The sequence below is a fragment of the Pholcus phalangioides genome, unplaced genomic scaffold (assembly GCF_987345545.1).
Source record: "Pholcus phalangioides strain wild (caught in Gottingen) unplaced genomic scaffold, Ppha-v1.0 ptg000004l_1, whole genome shotgun sequence".
NCBI classification, from domain to species: domain Eukaryota; kingdom Metazoa; phylum Arthropoda; class Arachnida; order Araneae; family Pholcidae; genus Pholcus; species Pholcus phalangioides.
This window is the reverse complement of record NW_028301597.1, coordinates 17,684,288-17,699,603: the sequence shown is the minus strand read 5'-3', so window position 1 is coordinate 17,699,603 and position 15,316 is coordinate 17,684,288. Positions and strand designations below refer to the sequence as shown.

The window sequence follows — 15,316 nt, the reverse complement described above, 5'->3', positions numbered from 1 at the left end:
CTCGACATAATATCCAGAAAAAGTCTTTCTTCATACATTTGGCTGAGAAAAAAATCAAATATCATCTCAATCTCGATAAGCTATTCTGTTAGCTTTTACGTCTGCCTTGATATTTGTTTTTACTAGGCATTGATGAAGATAGCTATATTTGCAATTCTTTTTATTCAAACGAATGTAGTATAATTTCTTTTAGCAACGTCGAAAAGTTTGCGCTCGGATGCACAATATATTCGAAATCCTCACAAGAATTCCGTTTTAAGCCAGTGTGTGTTACGAATTTTACGAATTTCCTGATCTGAATCCATCTCAAATTCTAAGGATTTTATATCATATCGATTCCGAGACAAATGACGTCAAACCAAAAGATTTCTTCGATTTTTGAAAACGACCCTGTGTGTGTTACATCAGTGAATGCAGTGGTGAGTGAAGAGTTTCATGCTACTGGAGTGAAGTTCAATCTAAAAATAGCCTAAATCTGCATAGTAATTTTTTTTTTACCTTTAAAAAGCAGAGTCGGATTTCTTTTCAATATCGGGAAAGCCATTTTTCAAAGTAAGTACAATTTAGTATTCGGATGAGAATATTACCGGGTGGGCCGACGGTCTGTGTTCGCTGTTATACCTAAAAATAGTTTCCGAGTCGGAAATCGGTCATTCCTCGCGTAGATACAGAAATAAATACAAATACAAATACAACGCCACAACATGCAAACTGCCCAACGAGGTGGCTGACTTAAGAACATCATGGATCCCCGAGCCATTTTTTGGAGGCCCTACCTACTACTGCTACACCACACATGCACCCCACCCACACCCCCCCCCCCCGTGGAACCCCCAACGAATCGGTACATGCGGGAATGTGCTTGTACGTGTAGTGAAACCTGACGTGAAGTTCTTTGTTTCTCTGTAATGCTTGTTATGTGTAGTGCTGCCATCTGCCACCAGTTTTTCTAACTATGAGTGAAGTGTTATGATTGAATGATTTATCGTTGTAGGACTGTTGCTCTCTGTGGCGAGAACTTTGTAACGGGGAGATCGGCTCGCATTTGCGCTTTGAAGTTGGGAACCACAGAAAACCAACTTCAGCCGACCACCACTGTGGGGTTCGAACCCGGATCCTCGCATCGCGAGTCCGTCACTATAGCGTGGTATTAATTTTCATTTCAGCCATAAATTTGAAAATTATTCCATTCCATATAAGGTAGGTACACTGAGATAAGTGGAACCCTTTTTAATTAGTTCAAGTTCAACCCATTACTTACGTTGGAGAAGTCAACGAAACTTCTTGAAAATATGGCAACATATCATTCTCCTTTTTAGGGCGCGTGTTTTAACCTAATTTTCTTCAGTGTCCACTTTCCAAGATTAAATTTATGTAGCGTTGGTTGCCACAAGTGGTATGAGGCTGATTGTGTTTTAAAATCATTAGTAAAATCACTATTCTTAAGAAGTTGAAACAAACGGAGAAAATTAACAATTTATATTAAAAATTAACAAATTTTATGGTGATACCTTGGCTAATGAAGATAATTCGTTGGAAAATTAATTAAGATAATAAGGTAATTCATTCGGAATCACGTTTGTTAGCCGAACATTTTTTAAGCCGAGGCGTTCGTCAATGTGCAGTGAATCCTATTTAAGACGGACATTGTATGAGACGGAAACCTGTCTTCGACGTAATCAAAAAATAGTCCCTTCATTGATTAATGATTTTATGTGACTGTGGGGACCTTTATAAAATGAAAACCTGCCTAAAATGGAATATTATTTTAGTCTCTTGTGACGTTCCGTTTCGTAAAGGTTCTATTGTATAAAACAATGGAAAAAAAGGTGTGGTAACAAAAGCTGATGTAATTGTTTTTACAGTATTGATGAATATAGTTTTGATTTTTGCCAAAAACGTTTTTGTTGTTTCTAAATATTATTGATTTGTTTTTGTTATTTTTCATATATTGCAAGGAATTGACTTTTCGGAATTTGACTATTTTGCGTTTACTTTCTGAAGTTGATTTCTACAATCACTGCACAGTGTTTATATATATATATATTGTTAGTTAGGTTTTTTTTCCTCTCTTTGTTTTGTATGTTGTTGCATGAAAATATTTTAAACTTTATATATTTATTAAAAAAAGGGGAAAAGGGGAAAATATATATATATTACAAATATATATATATATATATATATGTAATACCGATTACACTAATAAGATATTACACATAACTTGATATTAACTAATTCTTTGTACTACTATATTAAAATAAAAATAAGTAAAAGGCTACATTATATATACATAGAATAAAAAGTATAAGGTAAAAGATTATTTTAATAATAACATAAATTGAAAAAAAAATCCCTGAAAATTTTGAATGACGGTTACCATGTGTGCACAGACAATAGATTATTTTTTTGTAGACCTTCCGGAAGGACACACTAGTCTCTTGGGGTCACAGAGTGGATGCTCCTATTATGTGTTTATATGTGATTTTTGTTTCCTGTTTTTGTCTTTTGTATCAGTTTGTATTTGTAATATTACACTAAAATTTAAAAAAAATAGAATATACTGTACATGCGTTCGCCATTTATACGTTATTTTAAGAACTTCATTAAAAAATTTCTTTGGGGAAAAAATTCAGATCATCTCTCAGGATGATGGAGCGCGCGAATACGAACTTCGGTACGTACAGAACTCAGAATATAATAATACTCCTCCCCCCGTACATATTAACCGATATTATGTGAGGCAAATGAGAAAAGAAATGTGAATTTTCCCGAACTATCAAACTCGAGAAGCGAAGGGAAAGACAGAACTTCATCACCTCTAATGATACTTTAACTTTCAATGTTGAGCCATTAAAAGCTAGATGCGGTAACGATTCTTTCTCCAAAATTTGCTCCCTGACGAGTCTCACCTTCGATTAGTTGCCCAACGAACATCTTCACTGGCGTTTTATTTGTGAATTTGATGAGAACCCAGTCACATTTTGTGTGACCAGAAATGTTTTTTGACATTATGTCTGTGAAGTTTTGTTTTTCCTCTATTTCTACACACTCATCTTATAAGTCTATAGAAGTAGATAGTGCTGACTCAGAAATTTTATCTCTTTCTCAACATGGGTGAATAAAACCTGTTTTATCCCGGCATGCAGGAACGGGCCAGACCTCCTACATTCAAAAAACTGGTGCCTCTCGAGTTTCACACCATGCCGGCAAATGGGGGGAATCTTTTTTTGAATACAGACCAGTGGTTCTCAACCTTTTTGGACACGCGAAGCCCTTTCTGGTATATAATTTCTCTGGAGGAGCCTTAAGCCTATTTTTTTATTCATTCATCAATCAACTGTGATTTATTATCATTATTCACAAATACTTACAATTATATTCCGAATTTACTGTTTTTTTGTATTTTTCTGAAACTACCGCGAAGCCCCTGGAGAGTTCACACGGAGCCCCAAGGGCTCCGCGATGCAGCGGTCATTATCATTACAGGTGATTACTCTTTTCTTCACCTCCCAAGTTTGATAGTCCGAGAAAATTCGCATTTAGTTCCTCATTTGTCTTGTATAATGTCCGTTAAAATTTACGGAGGAGGGGAGTATTATTATGGTGTGAGTTTTCTCTGCATACCAAAAGTTGTTAATTAGCTTTGTATACCAGAATAATAAAATGATCATTTTTTATGGTTTAAATGAATTTTTTTCAATTTGTTCGAACTTCATTTTTTCAAAATTTCATTTATCAACCTCAAAAATCAACCGCAGGTTCCCACTTGCCCTCTCAAGCAGGTAAGTGAACCAGTGCCCACTAAAACATTAAGCTTGGAAAGGAGACACACTGAAGAAAATGAGGTTAAATTATTAGCCCTAAAAAGGGAATGACTCAAAAAACCCTTGCTGCCATATTTTGGAGAGGTTTCGTTGACTTCTCAAACGTAGGTGCTAGGTTGAACTTGAACAAATGGGAAAAAGCGGTGCTACTTACCTCAGGGTTGAAAGCTCCTTGTAACCTTGTGTGAGCAGTTATCGTAACAACAACATTTTTACTGAAAAACAGAGTAAGTACGAAAGAAAAGTTCCGTAAAGATCTATCACAGAAGCTCACTGAATTTACAAATCATGTGGTTCCACTTCCTACCAATTGCTCCTTAACTTAGTTAAACCATTTTTGACCGCTCCTCAAATTCATGACCAAATCGCGCAATTTTTTTATATATGATAACTGATTGCTCAAATAACATATTTGAAAAGTTTCAAAAAATTTTATGTTAATTTAACATGTTTTTCTTTGTAATTATTGTAAATTAGCAATTAATAAAACTTTTAATTAATATAGGTTAATTAACTTCATCTAATTAAAATAATTGACCATTATGGTATTGGAAAACCTCATGCATCGTGTGGCAAAAAAATGTTTTTTTTTCCTGTTTTTAAAAAGAAATTCTTTCTGTTCATGGCCATGGAAAAAGAAATTTAAAATCGAAAATCAGGATAAAATTTCCAAAAATTTCATTTTTGAAAAACCATAAAAAATTAAATTTCTTTGTAAACAAATTTTAAAAAAATACTAAGACACTCATTGAACTTTTAAATTCCCAAAAATGCTAAATTGAAAAAAAAAATTTTAACAAAGCGTTGCGCAAATGCAACGTCAGTCAAAAATGGGTTTTTACCTTGTGTAAAAAGATGCCATTTTCATACCCTTTACCCCATTCCATACCCTTCAGCAACTTTCAAAATATAGCACTTCGAAATCTTACGAATGTAATTAGTAAAAGCGACCGCGAGAAATATTGTGAGAAATATCAAGGTTAAGTTATGCTGGAAAGACACGTTAAATCTGATGTTACGTGAAATTCACAACACGGTGATACATTCCCACTAAAAATCGTTCCCCTGCATATGCTGCTGTGAACTCGCTGCTAAAAATGTCCCGAGAAATGGTCCGATGAAATCTAAGAATTATGCCGTTGTCTTTCTCGTTGCAAAACGCCCATATTCTATATTAGCCGCCTTAACCATTACACGCACTTATGTGCACATGTAGAACACATCGGGGTGAAATGAAATATTCATATTAAATATCATTTATTGGCTCCATCGTTCGACGAGTTTCTCTCAGTCTTCGGAGCTCAATTACGCCCTAGCGATAAACATTCGATCTGTGAGTCGGATGGTAATTGGATTCAAACTTTCGTGATTGCAGGAAACGCCCTGTAATCATTGACAGGGATCTGATATCACTAAATTAATTACGGGCTCCTGCTCTAAAGATAGTGTTTCCGTAGCGTTGATCTAGTATTTGAGTCACCGTCGTCATTCCAAGAGAGTGTTCGTTGTTCGATGCCCTAAATTACGTGTGAGAAAACTACGCTTCGATGACGAAAACTGTTTCGTATCAATCGGTTCAACGAGTGCATTCACACACGAATATGCGCGTGTGTCTATACATATAATTTCACATTCATCTACCAATCACGGCGCTTATTCATTACGGAACATTCATTGTATAGAAGCTCCGATGATTTTGAGCAGAAGCTTTTCAGATAAACATAATACGCGTAAAAAATTCGCCGGGTCATTATGACTTGAAGTTAAAAACAGCTTGCGTCAGATAAAGCTCAAATGCGTCAATGATCCAGATCGATTACGAACTAGATATTTTTCATATGTATTATTTACAGGGATTTAAAATAAACAACGTCTTTTAAAGTAACGAGTTCATATAAAGACTACATTTTAAGAGAGAAAATTCAAAATTATTTTTTTTAATTTTTTCTCTTAAATGTATTTCCCATAAGTACTCGTTACTTTAAAAATGCGTTCCATAAAAATGTTCATTGAATATCTACAGTATGTAATGTAATATATGCGGAAGACTACATGTATTAAGAGATATTGATGTTTTAGAGGAGAGTCTAAAGAGAAAACATCTTAGTCATCATGACGGGAACTCAAACCCCTTTCTCTTGTATGCCGGACGAGTGCTCAACCACGAGGGTATGAAAGCAGGGAGAACATTCCCTCCTTGGAGCGTATATATATATATATAGGCTCGCATTCGTGTCTTGAAGTTGGGAACCACAGATAACCAACTTTCAGGTGGGGTTTGAACCTGGGTCCTCAAAATGCGAGTCCGTCACTCTGAGGCTAGATGACAAAAAGTTAGTAAATACACAATATTTATATCAAGCACAAACGAATTAACCATGCAATGAGTACAATAACTTTTTCGCAAATCGCATTCAAGTATATCAATTCTTTCAATTTTATGAATTTTTCAACTATTTATGAATTTATGGAATACCCTGTAGTTTTAAATCAAAGCCCATGATTATAAGTCACAGTCCCCCCCCCAAAAAAAAAATAATAATGATTCCGAAACAAAATAGTTTTTGAAAGACTAAACAAAACAAAATAAAAATACGTGTTCAATCCTATTTGCACGAATCCCGTAATCCTTATACAAATATAACAAAAAGAAAATGGAAAGGCTGTAGAAGCATTATCTGAGCTTCTTATTCAATATTCAGAATGTAGAAAGAAATGAAGAGAGAAAAACGCGAGTATTCCGTGAGAAAAAAATATGTAGAAAAAAAAAGTACATGCATATATATATAAACAAGATTTTTTCCTGTTCCCGCAAATATTTTGGATGTAAACAAACTCAGTCCCGCAAACAGGAAGAAATGCAGAAAAGAAATAGAAATATTTTCTTGAAGAAACTTTTTACGGCTGAAGAATGTGAATACGTGTATATGCAAGCCCATACACACACATTATATACACTGTATTCGTATCTACATTATTTCATGGAGGAAGTAGAAGAGTTATGAATGCACGTAGCTTGGGGGCAACTGCCTGCAAAATAACGAATAAGCAATTCTTTCTGTTGAATGACTACGAGAAAAGAATATTGATTTCACAACATTTGTTCTGAATGTGGTTTTGAAATCCATGACACACAAAAAAAAGCTGCTTCCATCTTATTCTCTCTGCCATCTTCCGAATAAACTACCATTAAGCTTATTTCCAAGAATAATTCATATTTATTTCTTTTACATCATATAATGTTTTTTTACCAGGCATTTTTCCTCTTTCCGTTCGTCTCATAAAAGTTTCTTATTGAGGAAATAAACATAAATCTTTCTCGGGCTTTTTTTCTTTTCTCGTTATTATTATTCTTTTTGAAGAATTTTCTTCAAAGCAAACGCAAAATTTAGATTTCGAAACCGTCTGACACACGTGTTCATAGGAATAATAAATCAAAAACTTTTTTTTTCTTGTTTTCGTCTGCAATATAAGATTATAATATGAAGTAAATATTGCAATAGCGTTTTCGAAATAATTGTAAGTATACAAAATAGAAGCTCCGATGGACGTTCATAACAATTTCTGCCGGAATAAGAGATAAGGGAAACTGTGCAGTATAGTATCCGTTATAGAGTACTCTCTTGTGATGCAGAATTACTAGTTCCGATTTCAAAACCATAGTATGTACAGGTGCGGGGATCACGGAATTATAGGAAAAAATGACATTTCTATTTTTATCGTAATCGGAATTTGAAATTCCGTATTTTTATTAAAACATTTTGTATTTTTTTATCGTTGCATTGACACATGTATGTATTTAAAAACAAATATTACGTCAGTGAAAGAAAGATATTTTGATAAGTTAACTACCTGTTATCAGGTAGGTAATATGGATAGGAGTTTAAGGTGAAGATAACTAACTAAAATTTATTAAAAAGAAGATTTAGTTGACCCATGAAAATAAAAAATACAGTTTTTAGTTTGTTTTAATTGTTGATTTATAATAATGATACATTTATACTAAAATCGCAGATGCAATTTTCCCCCTCTGCTCCAGAACAGTCAAGACGGGCCCACGGAGAATGCGGAACTTTTCGTCTTGAAGAGATATTCCGACCCAACTCAGATGACACTTATAGTGTTTGATATATACTCAACACACGTTTTTGAAAAAATAGTACCCCATTCGCCCTGACAGAATCGGTGGCTGAAAAATGAGCAAATAATAATAAAATGCAATTCTCGTGATGTATATTGTGCTAAGTTTCAAATCACAACGAACTCTTCACAAACTCTTGAAAACAAAAATAAATTAAAAAAAAAAAAATCAATGAAAAATTGATTGGTGAAAAATCGAGTACATTATGTAGAGCTCAAAGACCGTCCACCCCTTTGAGAAAGAGCGCAAACCATCCCAAGCTGGCCTCTCTGGAGCGGTCATGTCTGTCAGTAGAGCATCGTGGACATTTTTATTTTCTGTTGAGCCAACAGAGAGCGCTAACTTTCCTAATGAAAAATAAAAATCTTAGGTATTGTTACTATTGTAATTAAATATAATTTTTATTTCAGTTTTGATGTCTGATTTATTCGAGAAGTTTTATTAATATTGATTTGCCATTCAGTTTTCAATGTACAAACTATACTAACGTTGTAAAATGGCAATTGAATAATCGAATACCCAACTGAATAGGATATTGTGTGCTGGAATCGTTAAGATCTTATTAAGTGGGGCCGACTATATAATATCATGGAAAAAAGTTAGACGTTTAAAATAGAAATGGGCCGGAATATTGTAAGAAGACAGAGCAACAGATAGACCATAAATGTTCTGAAATGGTCAGAACAGTCATCAGTAAAGTTAAAAGACCAAGAAGACGTGCCAAAACAAGATGAAGCGATGAGATCCAAAAGATGAATGGAGTCGACTGGATAGCAAAAGTATCAGGCAGAGAAAAGGGAAAAACATTAAAGGAAACCCATATCCAGCAGGGGATTGAAAATGGTTATGATGATGACTCCCGACCGGATGAGTTGAAGTGGAAGAATAGTCACCAAGAATAAAAAAATACGGGACAATGACTGATGCAGGTGTTCAAAGAGAAGTAAAAATCTTAACACAGTGCAAAAGTATTGTAGAGCAGGGGTTCCCAAAGTGTGGTTCGCAATCCTGTGGAGGTCGCGTGAATGAATATAGGGGGGTCGCGAGAGATCCTCCAAAATAGAAACGAACGAATAAGAAACTTATTTTCATTTTCCGCAACGTAAATAAAAATATGTCAAAAAAGCCTTTACTCAACTGAGGTACTTACCACGTATAATACAATGTAATTTATCAAATTATACTTTTAATAAATATTTCAAGTTAATATTTATATGGGGTGAATTAGAAAAAAAAAGTCATCCGATTTCAAAATCATGCATTTTTGAAAATTAAAAACACAGAATGTGATAAATTGTTAATATAAAAGGTGAAATGTCTACGTAGAATGAACAATATGGTATTAATGGTTCATTTCAAGTGAAGAATCATTCTGAAATTGAATGATTCTTTTTCTACACCCACGCACTATGTCAAAATCAAAGAACATGAACCTTACTAAACTTCCCGTTTGATAATAAAACAGCACTGTCAACTAAATATTGAAAAAAAAATTGATCTCATTCATCACTGATTGCGTAAATTAGTACCTCATATTTTTGCAGAGAAAATAGAAATTTCTATCTACGATCAATTGGGAAATCTTGATGATTAATCACAAAATAAACAAAGTAAAATAGTCTAAGTGGAGGTTTTTCTTATTGGTTTTTGTCCGTGGAAACGAAGAGTGATTACAATAATGTTTCTTATTTCTTTTTGCTGAAATGCTTTCTAAAATAACCGAGAAGTGCTTTACTTTATTAACCTTCGGCTAGTTCTTTCATCGATTGCACTGACTCTACAACGCATATGTTTCTCCATTTCCGCTGCTCTTAAGAAGATATTTTCTCTTTGTCGATTTTCATCTGAAAAATTTCCCAATACTGCGAAAGGTCATTCATTCTTTTTTCGACGAATATGTAGTTCTAGCATTTTGGAAGACAGTGTTTCAATAACATGGCCTCGGCGAGGATTTATATTGTGCAGGGAGATTTATTGTATCGATTAGATTTCTTTTTTATGAAATTATTATTTTTTTACGACTTTCCTTTCTGGCCCTCTTATTTTGTCACATATTATATATTATCGGTACGAAATTATTATGTTCATTCCATCTGGTATATAAAACCTATATTGATATTTTTCATATCCAACGAGCTTTCTCAAGAGCCCGAAGAAGAGATATTTAATCAAATTTCAATTTCGTTAAACTGTCGTACACAAGAAAATACCGTATATATAGAAATTATTTTTATTTTGCTATGAAACATACAACTTCAAATACATCTTCCTATAGTTACTTTTCACTGTGCTTCAATGTTGGACTGAAATTCAAGGACAGCAAAAAGTTTTTCCAGTTTAATTTGAACCGATGGTTTCTGTTTACTGTATGTATCGTGGGTTTCACGGAATCTTTGGCAGTTTGTTCCTATATGCAAATGCGCAGTTCTATCTTTACAAATGCGAAACACGGATGAGGATATGGAGGATAGAAATTGGAAACTTTTTAGCATTTTTCAAGCGTGTAATTAGCTATTGGCATCAAAATAAATAACACGTTCCTCATGAATTAAAGCTAAATTCTTGTTTTGAGCTGTGCTTCTAGTATCAAATGTTCAGGGAAATTATTGTTCGGATACGTGTTTCTTCTTGGCATGAATGTCGATGTAGTTAATTCCACGTGGGTAAAATTGGATATTCGTAAACAAAAAAAAAGTACACGAGAATCACTGTATTGCATCTCCGATGCAAATGTTCAAAATCTCTGACTAATGAATCGCAACATGAATTCTGTTATTCCATCCGCCATATAAATTACCTGAAATCTCCCATTGTAATGCAGATCGGAATGATACAATAAATTTCTTTATACGTTTTCTTCGACAAAGTAGAGCTATAATCTCTGTCTTGTCTGAGCGTGAATAAATAAATTATTAATAGAGTACTCAGTTCATTGTGTTTACCAACGTTTCTCAACGTAAGATATATAAAACCTCGAGGTACGTGACGAGCCATTTGCGAAAAACAACATGTATTTGACAAAAATATTTGTAATGAAATAAAGTTTTGGTAACATACACAATATATAACATTGCATGGGGGGGGGGGGTGTACGCATGTCACATAAGCATTTGCATTTGTAGGGGCCATTTCAGGTATGAAAAACCGAGAACTACTGACGAGAGTAACAGTTAAATACGTGGACAAACAATTAAAATGTCGGAAAAATAATCTAATTGAAATTTAATTATCACTGTGTCAGTAAAGAAAAGTAGCGAGAAAGAAAAATAACGCGAATTTTTTACAACTTACTGTTAAATATGGCTGATGAAGATTCACATTAATCCTCTGCAATTAGTTTACACTTTGATCCACATGTTATTTCACTTCTCTTGTTTTCTGAGGACAAAAAAGGTGATGAAAATATATTATACAATAACATGATTCTATGTGTAGTAAGAACAATTTTAAGCACACAGAAGTAATTGACACTGTAAAGTACTAGTAATGCACACTATATGTTTCACAAAAGTCTGCGTCTTTTTTGGAGCTTAGACACACATCTCCAATTTCTAGAAAAATACCAGGCAAATCGTTTTGAAATTTTGGTCACGCGAACCCTACGCTTGTACTCACAATGTCCAGTGAAAATTTAGTCACGAATGCATTCCAGGAACCGGCAAAAAATTAAGTAAGAAAAAAAAGGGTTTTTGATCAACCCTGTATGATAAAAAAAAACTGGGAATTCGGTTATTCGTATAATCGCCGAGCATTTTGATAAGTTTGATAAATTTCCATAATTTATCAATTTTACCGGTGATTACGAACAATTCCATGACGTTGCTGTTAAATATATTGAATCGTACTATATGATATAATATTTACATGCCTTGTATGGATATAATGATGTAATCCATCATTATATCGGGGTGTGATCGTAAAATTTGTTATCATCATAAGGGGTTCGACTATATTCATAACACATACAACTCATTTGAAATTTCTTTCATATCTATCAAATTCACCAATAACACTTGGTTGTTATGCATAATCTCCGGTAAAAGTGATAATTTTGTAGTATTCATCAAATTTAGTAACGACGCTTGGGTATTATGAATATACGTCTGTAAAAGTGATAAATTTATTAAACTTAGCTAAACGATTGGTAAATAGGCATAATAACTGATTTATCAAATTTACCGAAACATTTATGAATTGTCGTTTTCGTGCAAGTACGATGTGCCCTGAATGAATATACGTAGTTTAGTACTTGAAATCTATATAAAAGAGAGAAGCAAACTAAATTTTTTGAGAAACTGTAAAAAAAAATCGACACTTACTCAGAGATGAGATCACGAGTTTCAAGAAAACTTGAAATAAGTTGACTTTCATTAACAACGCAAGAAGTATTATTTTTTTTTTTTTAAAAAGAATCTAATTTTAACTTGTTTTAGATCAGATTAATGATCGTTCTTAGAAAAAGAAAAGGTGTTGTGGTAAAATTTGCTTAAGTGCTTTAAAAAAATATCCCTTGCATAGTTGAGGGAGAAAAATGATATAGCTACGTATATATACCTATTCGCGTGGAACACGTTCAAACAAGCTTCGAGCTGTCAGCTGCAAATTTTAATTAATTTCCAGGATTTGACAGCTCCTCTGTTCTTAGCGAGAACGAGGAAAATATTTAGATTATTTTTCTCAAGTAGAGAAAAAAAATTCATTTCTTTCACTTATCGTTTATTAAGGAAAGTAAAGAAAATTGGTGATTGATATTATCTGAATTAGATATGTGGTAATGGATTCATTATGATGATGCAATGTAAATTAACATGAAACAAACGAAATCAGTCACTCTTGATTATTTTCCTATGTTTCGTCTTTATATGATTAAAACATTAAATTTCGAGTTATGAAGCTGAGTTTTTCTTCTCGAAATTATTTTGAATATTTCAAGAGCAATTCGTGATCGCATAATTTTTTTGTGAAATGCTCGTATTTACATAGACCACAACAGACAAAATGCCCAACGAGGTGGCTGAAAAAAGATGACCATAAAATATATGGATGTCGAATACAAATATAAATTATATCAAAAATGCATCCAATAATTATGGTAAAATATAAATATACTGCCAATAAAAGGTTATGGTTGTCTCATCTGAGTATGGATAGCTTCTGGATTTAGTTCAATGTGTTTATCGTTCTTCTTTTTAAACGTGTCAATCGTGTTAGAATTCACGACCCCAAGAGGTAACATATTCCATTTATTAACCTATTAAGAAAGAAACTCCCTGAGACACCACAACCTAGAAATATCCCTTATCAATCGGTAAGGGTTTCCCCTTGTCGAAGCAGTTGATTGACGGTGTACAAATAACTCATGTGTGGTCCATTTTATCCAACACGTTGAAAATTTTGAACACTTCAATCATGTCAAAAAATTAATTTATCAAGATATTTTAAAGGAGAATTTCTAACAAATTTTATTGATCGTAATAGTTATTTTTTTATAATTTAATTTATGCTTTCTTCGATGATTTTTCATTAAAAAAAGTTAACCAACTGGAATGAAAAAAAAGAATAAAATATGTTTGGCGGCCACACACACACACACACACAAATCTCTCTCTAACATTTTCCAAATCATTGTATGCAATATGAAAAAGTCATAATTTTAAACACATTGGTAGTTATTATTGATATGATTTCACGCCATCGTAAAGCGATTTCCTGTGGTTTTTGCACCTTTAATCAGGCGAAAATGCGTGCCAGCTTCCGTATCAGAAAAAAATTTCATCAGCTAGGGGGTCATTCAAGTATTACGTCAGCATCTATGTGGGGAGGGGGTTCCAATTAGCTGACTTTTGATGACAAGGGGGGGGGGAGGTTTGGATGATGCTTACGTCATCAACCACCCTTTATGAAGATATGAAATATTCTTGATGTCATTTTACTCGGTTCGCCAAATACTTGAAAACTCCTTCGCTAGTTTGTGGGCACATGAACTAACATTCTTCCTAATGATAAATCCCTTACAGAGCCACTTCAGTGATCTCTAAATGTTTCAAGGATCCTTCAAGTGCTCTGGAAATGATTCCTATCCGCTTAAATGCTCTGGAATTGTGCAATGCACCACTCAAATAATCCGTAATTATGCCACGGATCACTTAAGTAATCTGGAAATGTTTTGCAGGTAACTTGAGTGATGTAGAACCGCACCGGGGGGGGGGGGGACCGCTTAAGTGCTCTAAAATTGTTGTGCTACATGTCATTCAAGGGATCTCTATATGTGCCACGGATCGTTTACGTGTTCTGGAACTGTGTCGCGGGTCATTTGAGTGATCTGTAAAAATGTGCCGCTTATTTCATTTTTACAAAATTGGGTTTTAGGGGGCAAGCCACATCACATAACATTCAGGGCCACATTTGATCCGCGGGTAATGGGTTCACCATATATGGCTTAAAGGGTGAGTCACAATGAATGTCTTAAAGAGAAATTTTGAGTTCTTACTTTTCAAATAGCATTTAAATTTACAGAAATCGACTATGAATACATATAAAAGTATTTTCTTTTGAAATTTTAATTTTTTAAATCTTTTTTACATTAAAATATACTTTTTTTTCGTCTCGGGGGGGGGGGACCCACCCTGCTCCCCTCCCGCGTACTTTTCTGATCCCCTGATCCCACCAATTTGTTAGGAGGTAGGGGGCAGTGCTGACGAAATTTTGCTGACAAGGGGCGGGGGTCAAAAATGGCTAAAAATTTGCTTACGTAATACTTGAACGGTCCCTAGACGGAAAAAGAATATTACAGAAATAAATTCATTACATGTTCAACCAAGGTGAAATTTCTCATTGCAAGGTTATGATGCAGCACCAACGAAAATTTGCCTACTTTGACACGAATTATCATCGCATAATCCTCATGTGAAAACTTCATTCATCAAAAATGGAATATTAAGGATTCAAAGAGGTTGTTTGTATTACGTTTTTTTAGTAAAAAATTTAGATTTTTCTACTCCCACAGCTATACGCTGTCTAGAAATCTTCAAAAAATTATTTTTCACAATGTAATATTTTTTGAATATCTTTTTGTGTTCCATCCATCCTCTCGGTGGGAAAAACGGTAGATGTGACGCGACAGAGTATGATCAGCTCTAACAAATCCGATGGTTTTTACTGCATAATCTGCAAATTATAGGCAGGATATTGCGGTGTACTGCGATTTAAAAAAAATGCATAGAATGTATTTTTCTGTACTCAAATTATTGGAGCTGTTTAAAGATTCTATGATAGACCTATTAGTTGGTATATTGAGGCGGACACTGTTTACCGCAAAACGAAGAACATCTTTGGTTTTGGTTTGACTTTG

The 15,316-nt window shown here is 33.9% G+C and overlaps 1 protein-coding gene across 2 annotated transcripts in view; it reads right to left on the bottom strand.

Moving 5' to 3' along the window:
- LOC149086628 (sodium/potassium-transporting ATPase subunit beta-2-like) overlaps nt 1–15,316 on the bottom strand; it is an 88,164-nt gene that overhangs the window by 39,656 nt on the left and 33,192 nt on the right. For both annotated transcript variants that reach the window (XM_089231018.1, XM_089231017.1), the window contains exon 2: nt 11,257–11,343. The gene's annotated coding sequence lies outside the window, so the exon portion shown is untranslated. The remainder of the gene's footprint in view (nt 1–11,256; nt 11,344–15,316) is intronic.